We start from the raw sequence: 14,879 nt of genomic DNA on the forward strand, positions 1-14,879 counted from the left end.
AAGAATGCTGATGTGTTGGTGACTTCAGCCAAAAAAATAACCCTCAGCAGATTAGCAACTCAGAATTTACCTTTCACAGCAGAAGGGCTGCAGCCCTGCAAAGGCACCACAGAGAGAGTCTTCTGCTATTCTGGATGTGACACTGGAGGTTCCTTGGGGAGTAACAGTTGCATACCTTGAAGAACCTGCCATTGTGACACATTTAGAACTTTTAAACGTCCTCTCTCCAAATGCCTCAAAATAAGTAACTTGAAATATTTAAGCATGCAAAATATTTATGTACTATACTGCTAAAATAACCTTTTGCCGCTAAATTTGGTGTTAATTTTTTATCCCCTGAATAGCTTCGGAGCACACAAACTCTGACCAGGGCAAATCTCTGCCAAGAGGGAATTTGAAGAGAGCGGCCACCAAGGATAGCTTTCTACAAGCCTCCCATACTTGATATATTGAAAAGAAATCCAAGCAGAGACAGCTACACCCTGAACTTGGCCATTGTGACCAAGGTGCAAAAGGCCTGAAGCACACTATAGAACGAGGGCCTGCAGCTTCTCTCTCTCTCTCCCGGCCACTGCAAGCATCTACTAACATTGGGCAGGATGACCCAACCTGTCTTACCTTATTCTGAGCCAGGCTCTAGGTCTTTCTAGCTCAGCATTATCTCCACAATGCCTCTCCCACTTCTTGGTCATAACGCATAGAACACAGAACTTGAGGATGCCAAAAAGTGGGAACGCAGGAGTTATAAGGTGCAGAACGTCATCTGACCCAGCACTGCCATGTTAGCTGACAGCAGCTCTTCAGACATGCAGGTGTCTCTTACAGATCAGCCACCTGAGCCTTTCTGTTTGAGGTGCCATGGTCTTACCCACAACCTTCTACAAGGAATACATGGGCCTGCCACTGAGCCATTGCGTTGCACTCTGTGAGCCACCCAGATCGGTGGGCAGGGCTGGGCTCAAATGAAGCAAGGCAAACACTACTGAGCAGGCGAGGAGGAATCATTCAGGAGGGTGAGCCCCCCCTTTGCAAGGGAGTTCATGCTTCCACGTTTTCCCCACAAATATACTGCATGCACCGTGCAATCTAAAGCATATTTATAAATCCCATTATGTTCATTGGGGCTTGTTCCCACGTTCCAGAGCTCTCCTCTGCTTTTGAGATAGGAACTTCTTCTCTCAGTGATGGGCATCTGGGAAAGGGTGCAGGGAGTTGCAATCCCGTCTGCTTTGTTCATATCAGCAGATCAGAGCCCAGACTCCTCTTCCAAGAGTTAACAAACATTAAATCTTTACATTCAAAGTAACTGCTAGTATTAACAGTTTACAGAAAACCACACTCTTCACCTTGCCATATTGGGCTGTGCTATTTCTCTCTCCATCTTGGCAACGGTGATGCAGGGCAGAGGAGGGGTGGGGTGAGACAGAGAGAGAGAGCACGCATGAGCCTTGCTGTGGTGTTTCCTTTTTCTTTTCCCTGTAGATCTTGATCTTCTATGCAACAAGTGAAAGTTGCAACCAGCAAAGCACCGGCCTGTCCACAAGTTATGCTCTGGGGATGTGCTTGGAGAACAATAAAGCTGGCACGGAAGAAGTGTTTGGGATGTGAAAAGCACAGCTGTAGATATAAGCTATCATCACCTGGACAGAACAGTTGGGGTGGATGGGCAGCTCAGGCCCCGTTCTGCATGCAGAAAGCTGTACTTTCAAACTCATGGGTGGCAGAGGCCTGGAGAGAGCCACTGACACTACTACTACAAGGAGGTAATAAGGGGCTAGATGGAGTAGACTTTTGCATCCTTGCCCTGGAACCTCTGGCCATTGCCACCTCCTGCACCAGAAGCCATTACAGCAGCCCAATACCCACCTGCAGCTCCTCACACCTAAACACAGTATAAAGAGAGCTGCAGGATTCCCTCTCTGCCAGTGGCTGTTTCGCAAAAATTAAAATCCCCGTTCAGCCTTTCCCACCCCATACAAAAGGACCAACTATCTGACTCAGTATAAAGCAGCCCATTTGTTTGTTGAGGGGAGGGAGAAAAGGGCTGAGTTGCCTTTGTGTATTTGGGGATGGACTCTCCCACCTGTGGGACCTGCAGCTGGCTCACCTCTGTAACTAACTGCTCGGACTGGGTGGGTCTACTTGCATGAGCAGGAAATGGGTAAAGTGGGGTCACAATGAAAACTGTTCCAATAATTTTGTGCCTACACAAATCATAAGATGTGTTCTTTTGGTAAAAGAAACAGCTGCTACATTCTCCCTGTATTGTGGCCTCACTTCAGGTACTTTATACTTGGAAAACCACCCAGTAAACCTTTCAAAACTTTGCAACAGCCTCCTCTCTTATGGCTGTGCCTTGCTCTACTCACCCAGGCAGACTATTATGGCCGAGGGGCTTGGAATCGCAGGCGGAGAGACTTGCCCGTTGTGCTGCCTGTCGGCATCCCTCTGGCCACTGGGGGGGGGGCTCTCTTTGCCTTTGGACCCTGCAGGCTCCTCGCATGTTTGGACGAGGAGCATCGCATTTCACACGTTGCTTCTACGTAAAACATTTTCGACGTGAATATGACTTAGCATCTCGGACAAATAGTTGTGCCCTTATTGTTGTTGTTATTATTGAAGAGTGCTTGGGTCGGGGGGGGGCTGCTTCGTGGGTGTGTTGGGGGCGCCTTGCCCGAGTCCAGGATCGCAGAGTAAGGCCGGGCTGCCGCCTAGGCCTCAGACCACCCTTTGTCCAGGTCCCCCACTGGAAGAGGAGGCGGAAGCTCCCTCAGAGAGGCGACCCCCCGTGGCGGCCCGAAATGGTCCGGCCTGCTCTGCGCTGAGGAGCGCCTTTCTTTCCCGCCCAAACCGGGCCACGAGGGGGGCCGGGTGACCGAAGCGGAGAGGCGGAGGCGCCGCGCGCGCGTCGACTGAGGCAGCGAGGGGCGTGGCCACGTCAGACTCCTTTCCCAGCCCCCGCCGTCTCCTCGTGAGAGAGCCAAGCCAGCCCGGCCGCCCAGCCACGCATGCGCGCCCCGCCCGGCCCATGACGGGAGTCTGAACGGCCGCCGCCGCCTCGGGGTGACTGACTGACTGACTGGCTGCCTCTTGCCGACTGGACGGGGCACGAGGAAGGAGGAGGGCGCGGCGGAGCGGGACCACCACGCCTCAAGTCGCCTTCCCCCCTCCCCACATATACGAAGGTAGGCAGAGAAGGAGCCTCCTCGCTTGACTGGGTGCCGGACGTTCCTTTGAGCATGGGCAGAGCGCACCTCCGCGAGTCGGGCTGGAGCTCCCACCGCGCCCCGCCCACTTAGGAGCAAAGGCCGCCGGGCGGCGTTGCGTGACCCCACACCCGTGTGCACGTGCGTCCGCCCGCCCTCCCGAGAAGGCCGACCAACAGGCAGGGAGGCAAGGACGGGGGGCGGGGTCTGCTGGTCCCGGCTTGTAGCCCCGCCTCCACCGCCCTGAGGAGCTATGCCTCCACGTGCAGGGGACCCGCATGGAAATAAGCAGCCCCCTCCCCACCTGGCCTCTGCGGTGATGGGGAGGAAGAAGACCCCCGAGGCCGACTCCTCCCTCCTGCCGCGTGGGGAGCCCCGCCCGGTCCCTGGCGGGGGAGGAGCCCAGCGAGCCTGCCTGGGCCCGCTCGGGCCCCCTCCCCGCTTGGCAACCGAGGGGCATGCAGGCGGCCATGCACACCTGTGCGGGTGGCAATGGGGCGAGAAGGGAAGGGCAGGATCCGCCGCAGCCTTCGTCCCCGGCTGGCTGTCTTTTGGACTGCGGAAGCCCCATAGAGTTCAGCGGGGCTTACTTCCGAGTAGATATGCCTAGGAGTGTGCCGGTCGAGGGCCCCTACCCAAGCGCCCAGGCTCTGCGCCCAGGCGCTGGTAGGGTAGCCCGTGGGCGGGGCAGCAGGAGCAGAGAGCTTTGCGGAGACGAAGGGCAGCAGGCAGGCGCTGGAGAGCGAGCGAGCGAGCGAGCAGGAGGAGTGCCAAGGTGTGGCAGGGTGTGGGGACACGGGCGCAGCTGCGTGGGCACTGGCTACAGCAAAGTGGAAAAACGGCGTGGGGTAGGCATAGCGCTCTTCTTGCCCCATTAACTGAAGCTGCCTGCTACAAGCCGGCCAGTTCCTTGCTGGAGGAGTTGCCTTTCCTTGGCAGGAGAGTGCAGACGAAGGCACGGCATTGTCAGGTCATGTTAAGGGCTGGAAGACTGAGGCACAGGCTGATGAGGCTGCTCTGGTGTGATACCAGATCCTGAATAAACATGGGATGGGGGCCACTTGCCACCATCTCTCCCTCCCCCCCCATCCTAGGCCTTTAACAGTGGGCACAACTCCCACCAGAAATAAAAAGTGCCAAATCTACCTCAAAACCTTCATCTGGACACAGAAGGAGCCATTAAACCTGCCATTAATGAGGTGCGTTTGCCGTCTCTGGTTGTTAATGAGGAGCATTTGCCAGCCTGGCTGTGGAGATGCACTCTAGGAAGGGCTTTGCACAGTTTGACACATAGTTTGGAGGTACGTAGAGGGTCAGGGAGAAAAGGGCAGATTCAGCTCTAATGTTTAGCTTTGCTAATTTCTTCTGGGCAAGTCCCTTAACAAAAAGCAACTTTTATTATAAGAGACAAATACTATTCCAAAATAACACATACAGCAGCGTAAACACATCTAAACAGAACAGTCATATTAACAATTCATGATAACATCAAATCCCAGGTGCAGGTGAAGAGCATCATTTCTATATTATATTTTTGTGTTTCTCTGGCATTTAGGTTGTCTTGGGGAGTATCCTTAAAAGTAATATCTCCCAACTCTGCACAAGTCACTTTTGAGATCCTATAGTGTGCAGGCCCATCCTGTTGGCCATATTTTTAATTATACTTTTGAGGCGAAGGGGAAAAGATTTGCGTGCCTGGCTGCCTGTTACTCATTGTATAAGAGAATATGGGACAGCAATGTGTTCTTCAGTCAGAAGTGCCCAGTGGGGCAAGGTCACTGTTCAGTTCCGGGGATGGGGGCGCTGAGTGAGCATTCCAGGAGTGATGAAACCTCTTGTGACCGTGGGAAGGGAACGGGACTGTTTGCAGGCTTTGTAATTTCTCTTGCAATTTGTGTCACTGTCAAGGTTGTTAGCAAGTGGAGCCGTTGGAGTGAATTTTTTGTTAATTAAAAGCAAACTGAGGTCAGCAAATCCACAGCTTGACAAGGGCATCCTTGGGGAAGGGATTCTTGTACCATTTAGTGTTGGGGTGTGTACATGTTTCCATTTTGATATTCCATTTTACATCCAGTGCTTAGTACAGTGTTCACAGGGAAATCCCTGAGGCTTTAGGAGGAATCACACGAACAAGGTATTTCCCCAGAGAGGCTTTAACTTGGTCTAAAGAAGTTGTTGTTGAGTCAAGGGAGCTGGACTCTGGCTTGAAAGTCAAGAACTGTTCCAAAGAGGGCAAAGAGAATGTTTATGTTCTTTCGGTCTCAGGGTGGGCAGTGATAGGTGGGCTTCCTAATCTTACTAGACTGAGCTGCTGGACTCTTATTTCCTGTTATTGATGAGTATTATGGATGATCTTAGTCATGCTCAGCCCTGCCAAAAGCAGCTTGATGTAAAAAGGAAAAGAAGTGTAGCAGATGACCTCAGACGCAGCCTGAAGTTCTTCTGACTCCCAGTTCCAGCTCAGTGGCTAATCGGGTAGATGGTAGATCTTAAACATAACCCCCCCCCCCGGGACCCATTTCTAGCTTTAAAAAGTGGGTGAGACCTGCAGAGTTCCTTTTCCCCTGTCCAAATCATACAGTTGGGATTTAGAAGTGGGGTGGGATGGAGTGGAGGAGAGGAGAGCATTATTATTTTTGTGCTCTAAAATGTTCACTGCTGTTTTGTTTTAATATTCTCTTTCATTTGTGAGTTAGGTTGGAAAAGCACCAACCATAAGGTTGCCAGAACATTTGGAAATTTGATGCTGGTGCCTGCTTACAGGTCTGAAAGATCTTGCAGCCTGATGCAGAGCTGGCACCTAATCCACCAATGCTGGCCTATCAAAATGTGATAATGGGTAGCAAAGGATTGCAATGATTTTCCCAGCCCTAGTCTTGAATGCTAGGAGGAACAGTTCCAGTTTTCTGTGGAGAAAAGGGGCACATCTATGGCTTCAGCTCATGCCTGGCTCATGTCTGTGGTGCCTCACTGTTATGGCCGAGAGAGAAGGGCCTTGCTGACTCTCGTGGTGCTCAAAGGTGGTCCCAGGAGGACTGTGGAGTTGTGTCTCTGGGAGCAACAGGGCTGGGACCTTCATCCCCACAATCCAGAGTCTGCAAGGGAAAGTGGGAGGAGGAGGAGGAGGCTGCTGCGGTGTGGACACAGCGGGACTGTTTCAGGTGCTGCCTCTACCACTGTAGTTGAAGCAGGAACCGTTTGCTTCAGGAGAAATGGTACAGATTCCCTCTAGGTCTTTTGGAGTAGTCTGGGCACTCTGGGTGTGGAATGGACCTCGCAGGCTGCTTAGGTTGGCAGTCAGTTCTGAGCCATTCTTCATACAGGAAAACACATTTCGTTAGCCAGACTCATGAAAATCATGCTGCTGCACATGTTCTGAGCCTCGTTTCCCTGGTCAGCTTGGCTTAATAACACAAGAGCAAGCTTACCATGTTTCTAACTCACTTAGCTGTAGCATGCTATTTACTGCCGTCTGTAGCTTAAACGGTCAGTTCTCACTACTTGTGTGGTCAGCTTCTCAGTGGAAACTCTTATTGTACAGGTAAATGATTTCCGCAGGGCCTTGTATGTGGGCGTCTCAACATCCTGGAGCGAGTCCCGCCCCGCTGCCTGGCAGCTTTCCCTAAGCAGGGATATTCAGGAAGGAGGGGGGTGGATTATTGGTTTTAACTTGAACAGCCTTTTGCATCCTGGGCCGTGGTGTGCTTTGCTCTCCTTTGTGGCATGCGCCTCGGGTTGGGCAGAGCGTCCAGCTCTTTGTGCTTTTCAAGCACTCCTGAAAAGCAAATAGTTTCCTCTCTCCTTTCCCCCATCCCTGCCACCTATGAATTTTGAGAGGGGGTACCGGCTGCACTTGGAGACCCACGGTTTTGGGGTTGGTTCCCATTTCCACTCATCGTTTCCTCCTCCACCTGTGAGAGTCTCATACAGCGAAGACCTTAGCTGCAGAAGTTTAGTGGTTTATATAAGATGCATCTTCAAATGGGGTTCTGCAGGTCTCTCTGCCTTCACGGTGATTCTCTCTCGCTTTCTCCCAGGCTAAACGAAGCATAACATTTGTTTACATTCCAGCTGGCCTGGTATTCGTCCTGACAGGGCCAAAAAGCCTCAAAAGAAAGGGTGGCCTGTTGCTGGTGCATCTTAAGGAGGGCCCCTTGCCTTGAACTCGAGTCACAGATGAACTAACATGCTTGTCCTGCTCTCCCTTCAAGAAGCTCAGGGCAGTGCACTTTTTTGGCAGTGGGAGGAGGCTCAGGGAGATCCTTGTGAAGTAGATCAGTCTGTGGTCACGCTCTGAGAACCAGGGCTGAATGAGGATTCAAACATGGGCCTCCTGCTGCTTCCAGCCCACCTGTAGGCCCTACACCACACAGGCCTAGTATTCTGTACCCGGGACATGGAAGGCAGTGTGTCCTCTCCGACTCTTCCTGGTCTTCCTACAAATGCTCACCTTCCCCTAATTTAAGCATCTGTATATGGAAATGTGTCTAGCGATGTACAATTGCTGAAAAGTCTGCAGCTGAACACTCCTGAACACTTTTGGGGAAACTGAAATATATATGAACTGCATATATCTTAGCAGCTAATACCGAAATGGTATTGTCTGGTGTATATGTGGGAAGTAAAACAAAATATGATCTAGGTCAGACAACAGTGATCGATAAGCTCAGTGTCAGAGAGAGGACTGCAAGCAGAAGGCGCTTAAAGGTATCTTTCTGCCAGTTGGAATATCGGTGGTGGTGGGAAGCTCAGTGATCACCATTTTGCTGGGGAAAGACTCTGGGTGGTGGGAGATCAGTGGGACCCTGCTGAGAGTGACGGGGCTGGCTAAAGACAGAGCCTGCTGGGCCCTTCAGGGGAAGAAGCCCTTCACTACTGCCTTGCCAACAACCCAGCAGTGCACCTTTGCAGTCAGGCTGGCTTCAGCCACTCCTCAGGCCCCTCCTCTCCCTGCCTTCCTCTCCCTGCTGTGCTGCCTGGGGCTTGTGGGATAAGAATGTGGAATGCCTCTGTGTGTGTGTGTGTGTGTGTGTGTGTGTGTGTGAGGGACAGAGAGACCCAGCATTCATGTGACACTCAGTGGAGGAGAGGGAATTTGCCCTCTGGGGTGGGGCCTTGTCCCACATCTGTGGGAGGAGGGGTTGCGTGCTGGGAATGGCAACTAAAGGGTGGGGTGGGGGACAAAGGGTGGCTGAAGTGACTGGAACAAGAACGCATGAAGCACATTCATTCTGCAGAGGGAGACTTTTCTGCTGAGAGAGAAAATAAGTTCACGATAAAGGCTGCTAATAATAGAAATCATTTACATACAGGGCTTAAAACATTCCAGACGCTTACAGATCCCAGTCATTTCTATGCCTGCAACAGAGCTAATCCTCGAAAATGTAGTTCTGCCTATTCTCTGGTAATTTCAATCCAGTTTAGCTGGGGATTGGATCGGTGGAGGTGGGTGGATCCCTGTGGGGTTCCCTTCACAGACCATGGCATCTACCCAGACACCCCATGGCGGGCAGCCAGAGGTGTGTCTTGAATCCAGCTCTCCACCTGTAAAAATAACCTCAGTTTCTACTTTGCATTTTGTTTTGCGTGCTGCAGGCAGGTCAGTTGCTCAGGCTGAGCCAGGAGTGACTCCGTCATTCTGGCAACAAGGTCTGCGTCCCCATGGCATGCTGCTCTGCTGTGTGTTAGGAGGCTGCCATGGCACCTTGGCACAGATGAAGCTGTGTAGGGGTGAGGGAGGGCAGAGGGCAGCTCCTGGAACCAGAGGCGGCAGCTGCCACTTTGTATTTGCAAACCACCTTCCACCCCACAAGCCCTTCTCCCTCAGTAGCAGGAGCCGACCACTATCTCTGGTCTATGGGCTGCCAGTGACAGGCACTCAGAAAGCAAAAGATTCCCTCTTGACATTCCATGCCAGTGTACTTCTCCTCTCATTGTCTGCATCGTTGACCTTCCTTCCTTCCTTCCTTCCTTCCTTCCTTCCTTCCTTCCTTCCTTCCTTCCTTCCTTCCTTCCTTCCTTCCTTCCTTCAGTCCAGTGCAAGAGAGGAATTTCAGCAAGTGTCTGCTTGCTGGCACTGCCATTCCTCCCCAGTGTGGAAAGTAGGATTAAAGTCAGCTCCTTCACAAGCTCTCTGTGCGCAAGGCTACATTCCATTAATTCCATGGCCTTGACTTTGGGGCGGGGGACTTGCTGAGACAAGCTGTCTGCCGCCCAGGCCAGGTCTGCCCCAGCTCTTGCCCCATAATGTCTCCTGGCTGCTCACAGTTTGAAGGCAAGGCAGTGACTGTCTCATGTAAGAACATTTATAAAGGTGCCAGTGTCTCTTGCAATCTTGGGTGCAGCCTCTCAGGATCAGAACTTTTAGCCAACAGGACCAGGCTTAGTAACTATCCATATAGTTCCTTATTCCTCTGGGGTGTGTGTGTCTATGTATGCATATAAGATTTAAATGGATATTTAGGAGGGGTGGTCCTCCAGATGTTGTTGGACTACAACTCCCATCAGGCCCAGCCATTGTAGCCAATGGTCAAGGATGATGGGAGTCATCTGGAAGGCTGCAGATTCCCCACTGCTGATTGGGGTGCGAGGGGAGTGTGTGAGAGATGACCAGGATCATTTTGCAATGTGAGGGGGGGGAACCTGAATTGGAGGAGATGGTTGCATTTGTCTAGCTAGAGCTGGAAGCAAGACAATGAAATAGCTCAATTCAGATCTACATGTGGGACTTAAAGGCTGCGTGTACACACTGTACGCATGCACATACCCCCCCCATCCCTTGAACGGTATTTTGTAAGGGTACTGGGAACTGTAGCTCTGTGAGGAGTAAATTCCCATTCCTAGAATTCTTGGGGGGGATGTGCTTTGATGTGTACACAGCCGAATAACAGCCTGAAAAGCTTGGAAGTGGTGGAGTAAAAGTGCAGTTCCCTCCCCCCCCCCACACACACACACAGTTGGGGAGACCAGAAGGGCCCTTGCAGACACAGGACTTTGATAGCTGTTGTTTTAAGGACATTTTAACATTTCAGAGGATTTGGAACACAAGTTCATAGGGCGCCAAAAGAAGCTCGGTGTAATGCAAGGCCGGACTGTTTGCCCCAGCCCCTGTGCTTTGGCTGGCAGCCGTTCTCCAGGGGCTCCAGCAGAGACGAAAGACGTTTCCCCTTCCATCCCTCTTTTAACTGCAGATGCCAGCCGGGATGGGAGCCGGACCCAACTGGATAAAAAGTTCATGAAAAAAGTTGTTTAGAGAAATGAACATTACTTCAGGGGTGGGATGGGGTTGGGAAGCCATCAGGGTGAACTGTGACCCTGCTGTGCCCTGGCCAAGTCTGGTGTAACGCATATTCGACCAGCAGCACCTTTGTCAGAAGCATGACAAGACTTGCTAAACCAAGCTTCAAGGCAGCACCCAAGTCAGTGGCATGTTCTTCACACCCTACTTGGTTTATTAGCACAGCAGTGATAACGGGGGGGGGGAGAGTCAGGAATACATTGAGCTATCGGGGCCTCCCCATTCTCCCTTGCTTGTGCTGCGTATGTCCAGCTGTAGCTGAGATGAAGATCCACTACCTTTCATGGGGGTTGTGGTGGGGAAATGCGTTGTCCTCCTCTCCCTGAAAAGAGCAGCCAAAATGATCAAAGAGCTGGAGCAATTTGCCTGTAAATAAAGGCTAGAACATTCAGAAAAGAAGGTGAGCGAGGGTGTGTGTAACGTGGTGCCTGGTGCAGAGAGAAGCTTTTCTCCCTCTCGCGTGGGGTCACCCAGCGTGGTTGAATGTTGGAATGTTCGACAGACAATTCAGTAGAAATTACTTCTTCATACGGTGCATAGTTAACGCTGTAGAATTTGCTACCACAGAATGTACTGATGGCCACCAGCGTGGATGGCTTTAAAAGGAGTTTAGACAAATCGATGGCTACTAGGCACAGTGGCTGTAAACCTCCTCCAGTATTGTGATATGCCTCTAAGTACCAGGTGCTCACGTGGGGAGAATGGTGCAGTGGTGTTCCTGTCCTACTTTTATAGGCTTCCCACTGTGAGGATGCGGTGAGTGCTGATGGAGGCTGCCCAGTTGTTGTCAGGTGAGAAAGACACTGAGAGCGTAAAGGGAAGGAGCTGAAACAGGCAGTACCTGTGACTGGGTGATGGGGAGAGGGTGCTGTCTTCTAGAACGGTGTTCTTCAACTTTGCCCAGATGTTGTTAGACTACAGCTCCCATCATTTTCCTTGACCCTTGCCTAAGCTGGCTGGGGATGATGGGAGTTGTAGCCCCAACACTTCAAAGTTGAAGGCCACCAGTCTAGAATATTCAACATGCCTCCCTCTTCCAGTGGTCTCCATTTGGAGAGTTGCCTTTTGGGAAGGCGGTGCAGTAGTCAGTAGGACAAACCTCACCCACCCTTTCAGTATAGGGGAATTACCTTGGAACTTTGGTCTCCAGAGGCTTGTTTGTTCTGCTGCTTGTGCCTTGACTCAGATCCTGTGCAAAAGAATGAGTCATAAGTGTTTGGCCAGCAGTGTCAGTAAGTGGATCCTTCTGGGGAAGAGGAATTTTGAGAGCTCTCATGGCATTCTTGCTTTGTGGGCAGGTAGTTAATTAGGTGGTGCTCTTGCACATGTTATGATCAATCTTAAGTGCAGATTCATTGGAGAAGCAGCAGTGTTGAAAACCAAGAGCATTTTCTGAAGTTGTAAACCAGCACCTAGGTGTGGTATTTCCCACATGATGCATTTTGCACATGCCAGTTGGCCTGCACCCGCCTGCTGCAAGAGGCTAGGGGCATTACCTCCTCTCTCTGTCCTTGGGTCTTCTGGTTATTCCTGATGCATCTTATTATTTATTCAATATATTACCCATCCTTCACCATAAGGTCCCAGGGCAGGTTACAGCAGTTTAAAATGCTAACACTAGCAACCGTTTTAAACAAATTTCAATCATAAGAATAAGGTGGCTCCTAGAAGCATATCTCTCAAGTGTCAAAGGCCAGGGTAAAGAAGGGGAAGGAGAGAAGACCCTATCCCATGCCCCCCCCCAACATCTGAGGGTGTTAGAACTATGGAGAGGGGCTCCGTTGCTGATCTTGACTCCCCAGAGGGTCTGTAGGGAAGGAGATGGCCTGTCTGATATGTGGAGCCTGAGTTGTTTGGGTGTTAAATTCTAATGTGAGCACCTTGAACTGGGCCTGGAAATGAACCGGCATGTAGGCAGGGGCCTCTCTCTCTGGAGCTTCTCTGCCTTTGTTTCCTGGGGTGGTGGCAGCAGCTCTTGATTATGTGGAAGAAGAAGCTGAACTGTTGGCTCCTCAGCATGCTTTACAGCTGGTGGGGGGCGGTGTTCAGCCTGCCATGGCTACTGTCATTGCCAGGCTCCCCCCCTCCCGAGAAGTAGGGCTCCTTTGCCCCTTTGATGGCTGTTTCTCCGGAAGGCTTTGGAGGGGAAAGGTGGGAAGAGAAGGGGTGGGCAGGGAGCGACTGCTGTATTCCATCATTTCCATGCTGCTTTCATCCCACAGGCGTTCCTTTATAATTGATGAAGCTTCCCTTTGCCTTTTGTCTTAATTACCAGTGGCTTTGCATAGAAACCAGTGGCTCAATAATTGACTCTGATCAGTTATTCTGCCTGTGACCTGCCATCTCCCAAGCCCAGTGTTCCTGTTCCCGCTGCCTCCCAGCTGTCCCGCAGGCTGCGTTCCTTCTGTAACTGCACACCTTTGCCTCCTGGAAGGAGGCCCTCAAAGGAGCATCCCATGTTCCAGCTGGAAGGCTAAAGACCTTGGGAAGTTCCTCATACACGGAGAGGTAGCTAATAGAGATGCAGCGCGCAGGCTTCCCTGCATTGTCACAAGCTCCTGCCTAGCACGCCCCACCTCCAGAGATCTTGCTGCCTCTGGGCATCAGACTCAGTGGTGTGGCTGAGTTGCCCTCCTCTTTGCTGGGAATAGGCCCATGTCTGAAACTGAACAAACAAGCTATTAACCGTCTCCTGGGACTCAGCTTCAGTCATCAACAGGGCAGGCAACATGCTGTGCGCTCAGAAGTGGGATGTTGTGCCAGCGTGCCGGGAAGAGGCACCAGGGACTGCTTATTGGCTTGCCCTGTTCATTGTCAGTCTCCCAAGATGATTTGGGTTTTCTTAAAAAAATAATAATTATTAATTAGCTCTCATGGCTTTGAGCAGCATCAGCACCTTTGCAGTTCTTGGGTGACTGGAAGCGCGGATGCCTGCAACAGGCGCTCATCGGCCAGCCGTCTGGAGGGAGGCAGTTCTGGCCACGTCTTGTTTGGGTGACGGTTGGTCTTCCTCCTCGGCCCAGACGGCCCCAGTGCCTAGTAGGACTGCTAGGGTCTCTGATTCTGACCCTGGGGGCAGGCAGCAAGGGGTCTCTCCTGCCCTGCCTGGAGATGCCATTAGGGATTCAACCTGGGACCTTCAAGTGCTCTGCTGCTCAACTACAAAAGACCTCTGAGTGAGGAGTATTCCCCACGGGAAAGACAGAAGTATCCCAGAGGCGGCTGCTGGAATGTGGACTGAGCCCATGTGTCTGTGTGTGTGTGTGTGTGGGCTGTTGCTCAGTGACAGCATCTGCTTTGCATGCAGAAGGTCCCAGGTTCAATTCCTCATGGCAACTGATGGCAGGCAGGGCTGGCAGTGCACCCTGGAGAGGCATTGCTGCCCATCCTGAGCTAAACAGACCAATGGCAGGCAGACAGAAGTAAGGCAGGTTCCTCTATGTGTGCATGTTGCAGCAGCAGAGCTCTCGACTGCTGTCCCTCAGCTCCCCTCCAAAACTGCCAGGGTGTCGGTGCAAATCTGCCCTTATACAGTCATTTCCTATTCTTAGGAGCTTTTCCCTGGGATTGTGCCGGGGGAGGAGTCCATAGGAAATCCTGTTTCCTCCATGGAAAAATGCAGGGCTGCGGCACTTTTCTCACTTGGAGTCTCCTGTCCCTTCGTGCTCTCTGGGATGGAGAATGGGTTGACAGGTGCTCCCCCGCCACATTAATTACAGCAGTGTGCCCATCTTTCAACAGGCCTCCACAAAACAGCCTGCTGATAAATTATTTTAAAGAAAGCAACTGTTGATGCATCAGAGATCCTGTGCCCAATTGACATTGGGGGTACTTTAGTTCTTGTAGAATGTTGGGGATTGTGGCAATGAAGGTGGGGAGGCCCCCTCGATGGAAGGGCTTCCCAAAGACTCAGTCTGTGAATTTCTCAGTTTCTCTCAGCCACAATAAGGGCTAGAAACCTGCCATTTTATTTTTATAGAAGAGCTAAGCTTTTTTAACTGCCGGAAGGCCCCAGTCGAGTGCCTGTGGAAGCAGTTCCTTGCCAGACAACACAGCGAGATGCTTCTGCCCTGTTGCTGCAGCCAAGGACCAGGACCAGTCCAACACGGCAAGCCTGGCAGGTCCCTCCCTCTTCTGGTGTGCGGGGGGGGGGAGGCTCAGACTGCAGCCCCCCCCCCGAATCTCTTGATGGGAGGATCCATTTCCAGCAAATAATTATTCCAGCAGCAACCACAGACTATGGATACTGAACTTTCCCTGTGAAAACATTTTTTCTCCTTAAAAGGAAAATGATGACTGGCTGCTGGGAGGAAGAGAAGCTCTGGTGAGCTGACTCAGGCTCTGTGAGTGGCGGCTCTGCCACATTGGCAGGCCAG

At 51.7% G+C, this 14,879-nt stretch overlaps 1 protein-coding gene across 1 annotated transcript in view; it reads left to right on the plus strand.

The window, feature by feature from the left end:
- The first annotated feature begins 2,929 nt into the window (after positions 1-2,929).
- MYO1C (myosin IC) overlaps positions 2,930-14,879 on the plus strand; it is a 41,300-nt gene continuing 29,350 nt past the window's right edge. The window contains exon 1 of the mRNA XM_061605453.1: positions 2,930-3,185. The gene's annotated coding sequence lies outside the window, so the exon portion shown is untranslated. The remainder of the gene's footprint in view (positions 3,186-14,879) is intronic.

Source organism: Rhineura floridana, chromosome 21, assembly GCF_030035675.1.
Source record: "Rhineura floridana isolate rRhiFlo1 chromosome 21, rRhiFlo1.hap2, whole genome shotgun sequence".
NCBI classification, from domain to species: domain Eukaryota; kingdom Metazoa; phylum Chordata; class Lepidosauria; order Squamata; family Rhineuridae; genus Rhineura; species Rhineura floridana.